This window comes from Anopheles funestus, chromosome 3RL (assembly GCF_943734845.2).
Source record: "Anopheles funestus chromosome 3RL, idAnoFuneDA-416_04, whole genome shotgun sequence".
Lineage (NCBI taxonomy): Eukaryota > Metazoa > Arthropoda > Insecta > Diptera > Culicidae > Anopheles > Anopheles funestus.
Window position 1 is genome coordinate 23178916 of NC_064599.1, and position 13030 is coordinate 23191945.

Sequence of the window (13030 nt, forward strand, 5' to 3'; positions counted from 1 at the left end):
GGATTTTTTTAATTATTTTTGACTTTTTTTTTATTTAAAGCATTACTTGAGTGAAAAGAAACACATTGCAACCAATTGGCATTAAAATAAATCAGTTTAATTTTTTTTGCAAAATTTCCCAAAAAAACGTAAGGGGGCCTTATGAAATTTTCGAGTTGAAAATTTTTTCAAAATTTTTTTCTGATTTTTTATTATTTTTTTAATTTAAAGCATTATTTGAGTGAAAAGAAACTTATTGCAACAAATTCGCATTCAAAAATATCACATTTAAAAATTTTGCTACATTGCTCAAAAATGAGGAAAATTTTACATTTTCTCAAACAGGGTAAGGAACTTGGTTCCTCTAATAACTTCCGGCATGGACACCTGAGAGCATGGCCGTCCAAGAAGAAAATGTAGCCATTGGTGCCGTCTATCGACCACAGATTAAAGATTGGCGATCCGTTGGATACCGACCGAGTTATAGGCAAAACTTGGTGCAAAAATGAGCCTTAGTAAATTTTCATTTTTTGGAATTTTTGGATTTTTTTAATTATTTTTGACTTTTTTTTTATTTAAAGCATTACTTGAGTGAAAAGAAACACATTGCAACCAATTGGCATTAAAATAAATCAGTTTAATTTTTTTTGCAAAATTTCCCAAAAAAACGTAAGGGGTAAGCCTTATGAAATTTTCGAGTTGAAAATTTTTTCAAAATTTTTTTCTGATTTTTTATTATTTTTTTAATTTAAAGCATTATTTGAGTGAAAAGAAACTTATTGCAACAAATTCGCATTCAAAAATATCACATTTAAAAATTTTGCTACATTGCTCAAAAATGAGGAAAATTTTACATTTTCTCAAACAGGGTAAGGAACTTGGTTCCTCGAATAACTTCCGGCACGGACACCTGAGAGCATGGCCGTCCAAGAAGAAAATGTAGCCATTGGTGCTGTCTATCGACCACAGGTTAAAGATTTGCGATCCGTTGGATACCGACCGAGTTATAGGCAAAACTTGGTGCAAAAATGAGGAAAACTTTACATTTTCTCAAACAGGGTAAGGAACTTGGTTCCTCGAATAACTTCCGGCACGGACACCTGAGAGCATGGCTGTCCAAGAAAAAAATGTAGTCATAGATGCCATCTATCGACCACAGATTAAAGATTGGCGATCCGTTGGATACCGACCGAGTTATAGGCAAAACTTGGTGCAAAAATGAGCCTTAGTAAATTTTCATTTTTTGGAATTTTTGGATTTTTTTAACTATTTTTGACTTTTTTTTTATTTAAAGCATTACTTGAGTGAAAAGAAACACATTGCAACCAATTGGCATTAAAATAAATCAGTTTAATTTTTTTTGCAAAATTTCCCAAAAAAAACGTAAGGGGTAAGCCTTATGAAATTTTCGAGTTGAAAATTTTTTTCGGATTTTTTATTATTTTTTTAATTTAAAGCATTATTTGAGTGAAAAGAAACTTATTGCAACAAATTCGCATTCAAATATATCACATTTTAAAATTTTGCTACATTGCTCAAAAATGAGGAAAATTTTACATTTTCTCAAACAGGGTAAGGAACTTGGTTCCTCGAATAACTTCCGGCATGGACACCTGAGAGCATGGTCGTCCAAGAAGAAAATGTAGCCATTGGTGCTGTCTATCGACCACAGGTTAAAGATTGGCGATCCGTTGGATACCGACCGAGTTATAGGCAAAACTTGGTGCAAAAATGAGCCTTAGTAAATTTTCATTTTTTGGAATTTTTGGATTTTTTTTAATTATTTTTGATTTTTTTTTTATTTAAAGCATTACTTGAGTGAAAAGAAACACATTGCAACCAATTGGCATTAAAATAAATCAGTTTAATTTTTTTTGCAAAATTTCCCAAAAAAACGTAAGGGGTAAGCCTTATGAAATTTTCGAGTTGAAAATTTTTTCAAAATTTTTTTCTGATTTTTTATTATTTTTTTAATTTAAAGCATTATTTGAGTGAAAAGAAACTTATTGCAACAAATTCGCATTCAAAAATATCACATTTAAAAATTTTGCTACATTGCTCAAAAATGAGGAAAATTTTACATTTTCTCAAACAGGGTAAGGAACTTGGTTCCTCGAATAACTTCCGGCATGGACACCTGAGAGCATGGCCGTCCAAGAAGAAAATGTAGCCATTGGTGCCGTCTATCGACCACAGATTAAAGATTGGCGATCCGTTGGATACCGACCGAGTTATAGGCAAAACTTGGTGCAAAAATGAGGAAAACTTTACGTTTTCTCAAACAGGGTAAGGAACTTGGTTCCTCGAATAACTTCCGGCACGGACACCTGAGAGCATGGCTGTCCAAGAAGAAAATGTAGCCATAGATGCCATCTATCGACCACAGATTAAAGATTGGCGATCCGTTGGATACCGACCGAGTTATAGGCAAAACTTGGTGCAAAAATGAGCCTTAGTAAATTTTCATTTTTTGGAATTTTTGGATTTTTTTAATTATTTTTGACTTTTTTTTTATTTAAAGCATTACTTGAGTGAAAAGAAACACATTGCAACCAATTGGCATTAAAATAAATCAGTTTAATTTTTTTTGCAAAATTTCCCAAAAAAACGTAAGGGGTAAGCCTTATGAAATTTTCGAGTTGAAAATTTTTTCAAAATTTTTTTCTGATTTTTTATTATTTTTTTAATTTAAAGCATTATTTGAGTGAAAAGAAACTTATTGCAACAAATTCGCATTCAAAAATATCACATTTAAAATTTTGCTACATTGCTCAAAAATGAGGAAAATTTTACATTTTCTCAAACAGGGTAAGGAACTTGGTTCCTCGAATAACTTCCGGCATGGACACCTGAGAGCATGGCCGTCCAAGAAGAAAATGTAGTCATTGGTGCTGTCTATCGACCACAGGTTAAAGATTGGCGATCCGTTGGATACCGACCGAGTTATAGGCAAAACTTGGTGCAGAAATGAGGAAAATTTTACATTTTCTCAAACAGGGTAAGGAACTTGGTTCCTCGAATAACTTCCGGCACGGACACCTGAGAGCATGGCTGTCCAAGAAGAAAATGTAGCCATAGATGCCATCTATCGACCACAGGTTAAAGATTGGCGATCCGTTGGGTACCGACCGAGTTATAGGCAAAACTTGGTGCAGAAATGAGGAAAATTTTACAATTTCTCAAACAGGGTAAGGAACTTGGTTCCTCGAATAACTTCCGGCACGGACACCTGAGAGCATGGCTGTCCAAGAAGAAAATGTAGCCATAGAAGCCATCTATCGACCACAGATTAAAGATTGGCGATCCGTTGGATACCGACCGAATTATAGGTAAAGCTTGGTGCAAAAATGAGCCTTAGTAAATTTTCATTTTTTGGAATTTTTGGATTTTTTTATTATTTTTCACTTTTTTTTTTATTTAAAGCATTACTTGAGTGAAAAGAAACACATTGCAACCAATTGGCATTAAAATAAATCAGTTTAATTTTTTTTGCAAAATTTCCCAGAAAAAACGTAAGGGGTAAGCCTTATGAAATTTTCGAGTTGAAATTTTTTTTCTGATTTTTTATTATTTTTTTAATTTAAAGCATTATTTGAGTGAAAAGAAACTTATTGCAACAAATTCGCATTCAAAAATATCACATTTAACAATTTTGCTACATTGCTCAAAAATGAGGAAAATTTTACATTTTCTCAAACAGGGTAAGGAACTTGGTTCCTCGAATAACTTCCGGCATGGACACCTGAGAGCATGGCCGTCCAAGAAGAAAATGTAGCCATTGGTGCCGTATATCGACCACAGGTTAACGATTGGCGATCCGTTGGATACCGACCGAGTTATAGGCAAAACTTGGTGCAGAAATGAGGAAAATTTTACATTTTCTCAAACAGGGTAAGGAACTTGGTTCCTCGAATAACTTCCGGCACGGACACCTGAGAGCATGGCTGTCCAAGAAGAAAATGTAGCCATAGATGCCATCTATCGACCACAGGTTAAAGATTGGCGATCCGTTGGGTACCGACCGAGTTATAGGCAAAACTTGGTGCAGAAATGAGGAAAATTTTACAATTTCTCAAACAGGGTAAGGAACTTGGTTCCTCGAATAACTTCCGGCACGGACACCTGAGAGCATGGCTGTCCAAGAAGAAAATGTAGCCATAGAAGCCATCTATCGACCACAGATTAAAGATTGGCGATCCGTTGGATACCGACCGAATTATAGGTAAAGCTTGGTGCAAAAATGAGCCTTAGTAAATTTTCATTTTTTGGAATTTTTGGATTTTTTTATTATTTTTCACTTTTTTTTTTATTTAAAGCATTACTTGAGTGAAAAGAAACACATTGCAACCAATTGGCATTAAAATAAATCAGTTTAATTTTTTTTGCAAAATTTCCCAGAAAAAACGTAAGGGGTAAGCCTTATGAAATTTTCGAGTTGAAATTTTTTTTCTGATTTTTTATTATTTTTTTAATTTAAAGCATTATTTGAGTGAAAAGAAACTTATTGCAACAAATTCGCATTCAAAAATATCACATTTAAAAATTTTGCTACATTGCTCAAAAATGAGGAAAATTTTACATTTTCTCAAACAGGGTAAGGAACTTGGTTCCTCGAATAACTTCCGGCATGGACACCTGAGAGCATGGCTGTCCAAGAAGAAAATGTAGCCATAGATGCCATCTATCGACCACAGATTAAAGATTGGCGATCCGTTGGATACCGACCGAGTTATAGGCAAAACTTGGTGCAAAAATGAGCCTTAGTAAATTTTCATTTTTTGGAATTTTTGGATTTTTTTTAATTATTTTTGATTTTTTTTTTTATTTAAAGCATTACTTAAGTGAAAAGAAACACATTGCAACCAATTGGCATTAAAATAAATCAGTTTAATTTTTTTTGCAAAATTTCCCAAAAAAACGTAAGGGGTAAGCCATATGAAATTTTCGAGTTGAAAATTTTTTCAAAATTTTTTTCTGATTTTTTATTATTTTTTTAATTTAAAGCATTATTTGAGTGAAAAGAAACTTATTGCAACAAATTCGCATTCAAAAATATCACATTTAAAAATTTTGCTACATTGCTCAAAAATGAGGAAAATTTTACATTTTCTCAAACAGGGTAAGGAACTTGGTTCCTCTAATAACTTCCGGCATGGACACCTGAGAGCATGGCCGTCCAAGAAGAAAATGTAGCCATTGGTGCCGTCTATCGACCACAGATTAAAGATTGGCGATCCGTTGGATACCGACCGAGTTATAGGCAAAACTTGGTGCAAAAATGAGGAAAACTTTACGTTTTCTCAAACAGGGTAAGGAACTTGGTTCCTCGAATAACTTCCGGCACGGACACCTGAGAGCATGGCTGTCCAAGAAGAAAATGTAGCCATAGATGCCATCTATCGACCACAGATTAAAGATTGGCGATCCGTTGGATACCGACCGAGTTATAGGCAAAACTTGGTGCAAAAATGAGCCTTAGTAAATTTTCATTTTTTGGAATTTTTGGATTTTTTTAATTATTTTTGACTTTTTTTTATTTAAAGCATTACTTGAGTGAAAAGAAACACATTGCAACCAATTGGCATTAAAATAAATCAGTTTAATTTTTTTTGCAAAATTTCCCAAAAAAACGTAAGGGGTAAGCCTTATGAAATTTTCGAGTTGAAAATTTTTTCAAAATTTTTTTCTGATTTTTTAATATTTTTTTAATTTAAAGCATTATTTGAGTGAAAAGAAACTTATTGCAACAAATTCGCATTCAAAAATATCACATTTAAAAATTTTGCTACATTGCTCAAAAATGAGGAAAATTTTACATTTTCTCAAACAGGGTAAGGAACTTGGTTCCTCGAATAACTTCCGGCACGGACACCTGAGAGCATGGCCGTCCAAGAAGAAAATGTAGCCATTGGTGCTGTCTATCGACCACAGGTTAAAGATTTGCGATCCGTTGGATACCGACCGAGTTATAGGCAAAACTTGGTGCAAAAATGAGGAAAACTTTACATTTTCTCAAACAGGGTAAGGAACTTGGTTCCTCGAATAACTTCCGGCACGGACACCTGAGAGCATGGCTGTCCAAGAAAAAAATGTAGTCATAGATGCCATCTATCGACCACAGATTAAAGATTGGCGATCCGTTGGATACCGACCGAGTTATAGGCAAAACTTGGTGCAAAAATGAGCCTTAGTAAATTTTCATTTTTTGGAATTTTTGGATTTTTTTAACTATTTTTGACTTTTTTTTTATTTAAAGCATTACTTGAGTGAAAAGAAACACATTGCAACCAATTGGCATTAAAATAAATCAGTTTAATTTTTTTTGCAAAATTTCCCAAAAAAAACGTAAGGGGTAAGCCTTATGAAATTTTCGAGTTGAAAATTTTTTCAAAATTTTTTTCTGATTTTTTATTATGTTTTTAATTTAAAGCATTATTTGAGTGAAAAGAAACTTATTGCAACAAATTCGCATTCAAATATATCACATTTTAAAATTTTGCTACATTGCTCAAAAATGAGGAAAATTTTACATTTTCTCAAACAGGGTAAGGAACTTGGTTCCTCGAATAACTTCCGGCATGGACACCTGAGAGCATGGTCGTCCAAGAAGAAAATGTAGCCATTGGTGCTGTCTATCGACCACAGGTTAAAGATTGGCGATCCGTTGGATACCGACCGAGTTATAGGCAAAACTTGGTGCAAAAATGAGCCTTAGTAAATTTTCATTTTTTGGAATTTTTGGATTTTTTTTAATTATTTTTGATTTTTTTTTTATTTAAAGCATTACTTGAGTGAAAAGAAACACATTGCAACCAATTGGCATTAAAATAAATCAGTTTAATTTTTTTTGCAAAATTTCCCAAAAAAACGTAAGGGGTAAGCCTTATGAAATTTTCGAGTTGAAAATTTTTTCAAAATTTTTTTCTGATTTTTTATTATTTTTTTAATTTAAAGCATTATTTGAGTGAAAAGAAACTTATTGCAACAAATTCGCATTCAAAAATATCACATTTAAAAATTTTGCTACATTGCTCAAAAATGAGGAAAATTTTACATTTTCTCAAACAGGGTAAGGAACTTGGTTCCTCTAATAACTTCCGGCATGGACACCTGAGAGCATGGCCGTCCAAGAAGAAAATGTAGCCATTGGTGCCGTCTATCGACCACAGATTAAAGATTGGCGATCCGTTGGATACCGACCGAGTTATAGGCAAAACTTGGTGCAAAAATGAGGAAAACTTTACGTTTTCTCAAACAGGGTAAGGAACTTGGTTCCTCGAATAACTTCCGGCACGGACACCTGAGAGCATGGCTGTCCAAGAAGAAAATGTAGCCATAGATGCCATCTATCGACCACAGATTAAAGATTGGCGATCCGTTGGATACCGACCGAGTTATAGGCAAAACTTGGTGCAAAAATGAGCCTTAGTAAATTTTCATTTTTTGGAATTTTTGGATTTTTTTAATTATTTTTGACTTTTTTTTTATTTAAAGCATTACTTGAGTGAAAAGAAACACATTGCAACCAATTGGCATTAAAATAAATCAGTTTAATTTTTTTTGCAAAATTTCCCAAAAAAACGTAAGGGGTAAGCCTTATGAAATTTTCGAGTTGAAAATTTTTTCAAAATTTTTTTCTGATTTTTTATTATTTTTTTAATTTAAAGCATTATTTGAGTGAAAAGAAACTTATTGCAACAAATTCGCATTCAAAAATATCACATTTAAAAATTTTGCTACATTGCTCAAAAATGAGGAAAATTTTACATTTTCTCAAACAGGGTAAGGAACTTGGTTCCTCGAATAACTTCCGGCATGGACACCTGAGAGCATGGCCGTCCAAGAAGAAAATGTAGTCATTGGTGCCGTCTATCGACCACAGGTTAAAGATTGGCGATCCGTTGGATACCGACCGAGTTATAGGCAAAACTTGGTGCAGAAATGAGGAAAATTTTACATTTTCTCAAACAGGGTAAGGAACTTGGTTCCTCGAATAACTTCCGGCACGGACACCTGAGAGCATGGCTGTCCAAGAAGAAAATGTAGCCATAGATGCCATCTATCGACCACAGGTTAAAGATTGGCGATCCGTTGGGTACCGACCGAGTTATAGGCAAAACTTGGTGCAGAAATGAGGAAAATTTTACAATTTCTCAAACAGGGTAAGGAACTTGGTTCCTCGAATAACTTCCGGCACGGACACCTGAGAGCATGGCTGTCCAAGAAGAAAATGTAGCCATAGAAGCCATCTATCGACCACAGATTAAAGATTGGCGATCCGTTGGATACCGACCGAATTATAGGTAAAACTTGGTGCAAAAATGAGCCTTAGTAAATTTTCATTTTTTGGAATTTTTGGATTTTTTTATTATTTTTCACTTTTTTTTTTTATTTAAAGCATTACTTGAGTGAAAAGAAACACATTGCAACCAATTGGCATTAAAATAAATCAGTTTAATTTTTTTTGCAAAATTTCCCAGAAAAAACGTAAGGGGTAAGCCTTATGAAATTTTCGAGTTGAAATTTTTTTTCTGATTTTTTATTATTTTTTTAATTTAAAGCATTATTTGAGTGAAAAGAAACTTATTGCAACAAATTCGCATTCAAAAATATCACATTTAACAATTTTGCTACATTGCTCAAAAATGAGGAAAATTTTACATTTTCTCAAACAGGGTAAGGAACTTGGTTCCTCGAATAACTTCCGGCATGGACACCTGAGAGCATGGCCGTCCAAGAAGAAAATGTAGCCATTGGTGCCGTATATCGACCACAGGTTAAAGATTGGCGATCCGTTGGATACCGACCGAGTTATAGGCAAAACTTGGTGCAAAAATGAGGAAAATTTTACATTTTCTCAAACAGGGTAAGGAACTTGGTTCCTCGAATAACTTCCGGCACGGACACCTGAGAGCATGACCGTCCAAGAAGAAAATGTAGCCATAGATGCCATCTATCGACCACAGATTAAAGATTGGCGATCCGTTGGGTACCGACCGAGTTATAGGCAAAACTTGGTGCAAAAATGAGGAAAATTTTACATTTTCTCAAACAGGGTAAGGAACTTGGTTCCTCGAATAACTTCCGGCACGGACACCTGAGAGCATGACCGTCCAAGAAGAAAATGTAGCCATAGATGCCATCTATCGACCACAGATTAAAGATTGGCGATCCGTTGGATACCGACCGAGTTATAGGCAAAACTTGGTGCAAAAATGAGGCTTAGTAAATTTTCATTTTTTGGAATTTTTAGATTTTTTTAATTATTTTTGACTTTTTTTTTATTTAAAGCATTACTTGAGTGAAAAGAAACACATTGCAACCAATTGGCATTAAAATAAATCAGTTTAATTTTTTTTGCAAAATTTCCCAAAAAAAACGTAAGGGGTAAGCCTTATGAAATTTTCGAGTTGAAAATTTTTTGAAAATTTTTTTCTGATTTTTTATTATTTTTTTAATTTAAAGCATTATTTGAGTGAAAAGAAACTTATTGCAACAAATTCGCATTCAAAAATATCACATTTAAAAATTTTGCTACATTGCTCAAAAATGAGGAAAATTTTACATTTTCTCAAACAGGGTAAGGAACTTGGTTCCTCGAATAACTTCCGGCATGGACACCTGAGAGCATGGCCGTCCAAGAAGAAAATGTAGCCATTGGTGCTGTCTATCGACCACAGGTTAAAGATTTGCGATCCGTTGGATACCGACCGAGTTATAGGCAAAACTTGGTGCAAAAATGAGGAAAACTTTACATTTTCTCAAACAGGGTAAGGAACTTGGTTCCTCGAATAACTTCCGGCACGGACACCTGAGAGCATGGCTGTCCAAGAAAAAAATGTAGTCATAGATGCCATCTATCGACCACAGATTAAAGATTGGCGATCCGTTGGATACCGACCGAGTTATAGGCAAAACTTGGTGCAAAAATGAGCCTTAGTAAATTTTCATTTTTTGGAATTTTTGGATTTTTTTAACTATTTTTGACTTTTTTTTTATTTAAAGCATTACTTGAGTGAAAAGAAACACATTGCAACCAATTGGCATTAAAATAAATCAGTTTAATTTTTTTTGCAAAATTTCCCAAAAAAAACGTAAGGGGTAAGCCTTATGAAATTTTCGAGTTGAAAATTTTTTCAAAATTTTTTTCTGATTTTTTATTATGTTTTTAATTTAAAGCATTATTTGAGTGAAAAGAAACTTATTGCAACAAATTCGCATTCAAAAATATCACATTTAAAAATTTTGCTACATTGCTCAAAAATGAGGAAAATTTTACATTTTCTCAAACAGGGTAAGGAACTTGGTTCCTCGAATAACTTCCGGCATGGACACCTGAGAGCATGGTCGTCCAAGAAGAAAATGTAGCCATTGGTGCTGTCTATCGACCACAGGTTAAAGATTGGCGATCCGTTGGATACCGACCGAGTTATAGGCAAAACTTGGTGCAAAAATGAGGAAAATTTTACATTTTCTCAAACAGGGTAAGGAACTTGGTTCCTCGAATAACTTCCGGCACGGACACCTGAGAGCATGGCTGTCCAAGAAGAAAATGTAGCCATAGATGCCATCTATCGACCACAGATTAAAGATTGGCGATCCGTTGGATACCGACCGAGTTATAGGCAAAACTTGGTGCAAAAATGTGGAAAATTTTACATTTTCTCAAACAGGGTAAGGAACTTGGTTCCTCGAATAACTTCCGGCACGGACACCTGAGAGCATGACCGTCCAAGAAGAAAATGTAGCCATAGATGCCATCTATCGACCACAGATTAAAGATTGGCGATCCGTTGGATACCGACCGAGTTATAGGCAAAACTTGGTGCAAAAATGAGGCTTAGTAAATTTTCATTTTTTGGAATTTTTAGATTTTTTTAATTATTTTTGACTTTTTTTTTATTTAAAGCATTACTTGAGTGAAAAGAAACACATTGCAACCAATTGGCATTAAAATAAATCAGTTTAATTTTTTTTGCAAAATTTCCCAAAAAAAACGTAAGGGGTAAGCCTTATGAAATTTTCGAGTTGAAAATTTTTTGAAAATTTTTTTCTGATTTTTTATTATTTTTTTAATTTAAAGCATTATTTGAGTGAAAAGAAACTTATTGCAACAAATTCGCATTCAAAAATATCACATTTAAAAATTTTGCTACATTGCTCAAAAATGAGGAAAATTTTACATTTTCTCCAACAGGGTAAGGAACTTGGTTCCTCGAATAACTTCCGGCATGGACACCTGAGAGCATGGCCGTCCAAGAAGAAAATGTAGCCATTGGTGCTGTCTATCGACCACAGGTTAAAGATTTGCGATCCGTTGGATACCGACCGAGTTATAGGCAAAACTTGGTGCAAAAATGAGGAAAATTTTACATTTTCTCAAACAGGGTAAGGAACTTGGTTCCTCGAATAACTTCCGGCACGGACACCTGAGAGCATGGCTGTCCAAGAAAAAAATGTAGTCATAGATGCCATCTATCGACCACAGATTAAAGATTGGCGATCCGTTGGATACCGACCGAGTTATAGGCAAAACTTGGTGCAAAAATGAGCCTTAGTAAATTTTCATTTTTTGGAATTTTTGGATTTTTTTAACTATTTTTGACTTTTTTTTTATTTAAAGCATTACTTGAGTGAAAAGAAACACATTGCAACCAATTGGCATTAAAATAAATCAGTTTAATTTTTTTTGCAAAATTTCCCAAAAAAACGTAAGGGGTAAGCCATATGAAATTTTCGAGTTGAAAATTTTTTCAAAATTTTTTTCTGATTTTTTATTATTTTTTTAATTTAAAGCATTATTTGAGTGAAAAGAAACTTATTGCAACAAATTCGCATTCAAAAATATCACATTTAAAAATTTTGCTACATTGCTCAAAAATGAGGAAAATTTTACATTTTCTCAAACAGGGTAAGGAACTTGGTTCCTCGAATAACTTCCGGCACGGACACCTGAGAGCATGGCTGTCCAAGAAGAAAATGTAGCCATAGATGCCATCTATCGACCACAGATTAAAGATTGGCGATCCGTTGGATACCGACCGAGTTATAGGCAAAACTTGGTGCAAAAATGAGGAAAATTTTACATTTTCTCAAACAGGGTAAGGAACTTGGTTCCTCCAATAACTTCCGGCACAGACATTTGAGGTCATGGCCGTCCAAGAAGAAAATGTAGCCATTGATGCCATCTACCGACCACAGGTTAAAGATTGGCGATCAGTTGAATACCGACCGAGTTATAGGCAAAACTTGGTGCGAAAATGAGTGTTATGAAATTTTTAATTTTTTATAATTTTTATATCTTTATATATAAAACTCTCGTTTCGCGGTGTTAGTGTGCAAACTCCTCTTAAACGGCTTAACTGGCCAATATTATGAGTTCTTTTCTGTTTTTCCTACGGGAGTTATCAAGTAGGCGTAGCCATTTTTTCAACACGAATAATGTTGAAAACTTCTCAAAACAAAAAAGTTTTTACAAATAAATCAATCAAAGTAGGTACACATGACGATTTATTTGTGCAATTTTATTAATTAAAGCGTAAAGTGAGTGATAAATAAGTAAAAAGCAAGTGTGTGAATAATTAAAAAATGCTATTTAGTCATTTGCGACTCGGTGGTACATGTGGAATCGGCGCTTTACACGGAAGTACCAGGTATTAAATCCCAATCGTCAAGGAAAGCCAGAAATACCTCCTGAAGTGCCAAAAAAGGAGAAGAAGTGCCATAACAGAAGCAGAAGAAATTGCTTTGATTGGAAATATCTTGAGGATTGAGAATGGCAATAATTTAAGGATTTTTAATTAATCAACGATATCTAATCGCCACTCTAATAATACCACACGAATCAAGATTGAACACTCAAAATGTTTGCTTTAATTACAAAAGGCATGTTTAAGGGCAAAGCTGGGTTTGCCGGGTAAGCTAGTTAAAACATAAATTCTCCTTTTGAATGTTATCTTGTGCGAACGATTCTTTATTTAATATCATAAACATTTACTTAACAAGCTACATCGGTTTTACGTGAGGTATTTTGGCGGACATACATTACACA

At 34.1% G+C, this 13030-nt stretch overlaps 1 protein-coding gene and 1 long non-coding RNA gene across 2 annotated transcripts in view; both read left to right on the top strand.

Annotated features, from left to right (window-relative positions):
- LOC125772031 (uncharacterized) overlaps positions 1-12843 on the top strand; it is a 38240-nt gene extending 25397 nt beyond the window's left edge. Inside the window, exon 2 of the long non-coding RNA XR_007419437.1 lies at positions 12476-12843. This is a non-coding gene — a long non-coding RNA (uncharacterized LOC125772031). The remainder of the gene's footprint in view (positions 1-12475) is intronic.
- Positions 1-13030, top strand: part of LOC125771931 (phospholipid-transporting ATPase ABCA3-like) — a 256720-nt gene that overhangs the window by 129111 nt on the left and 114579 nt on the right. The gene's annotated exons all lie outside the window — the stretch shown is intronic.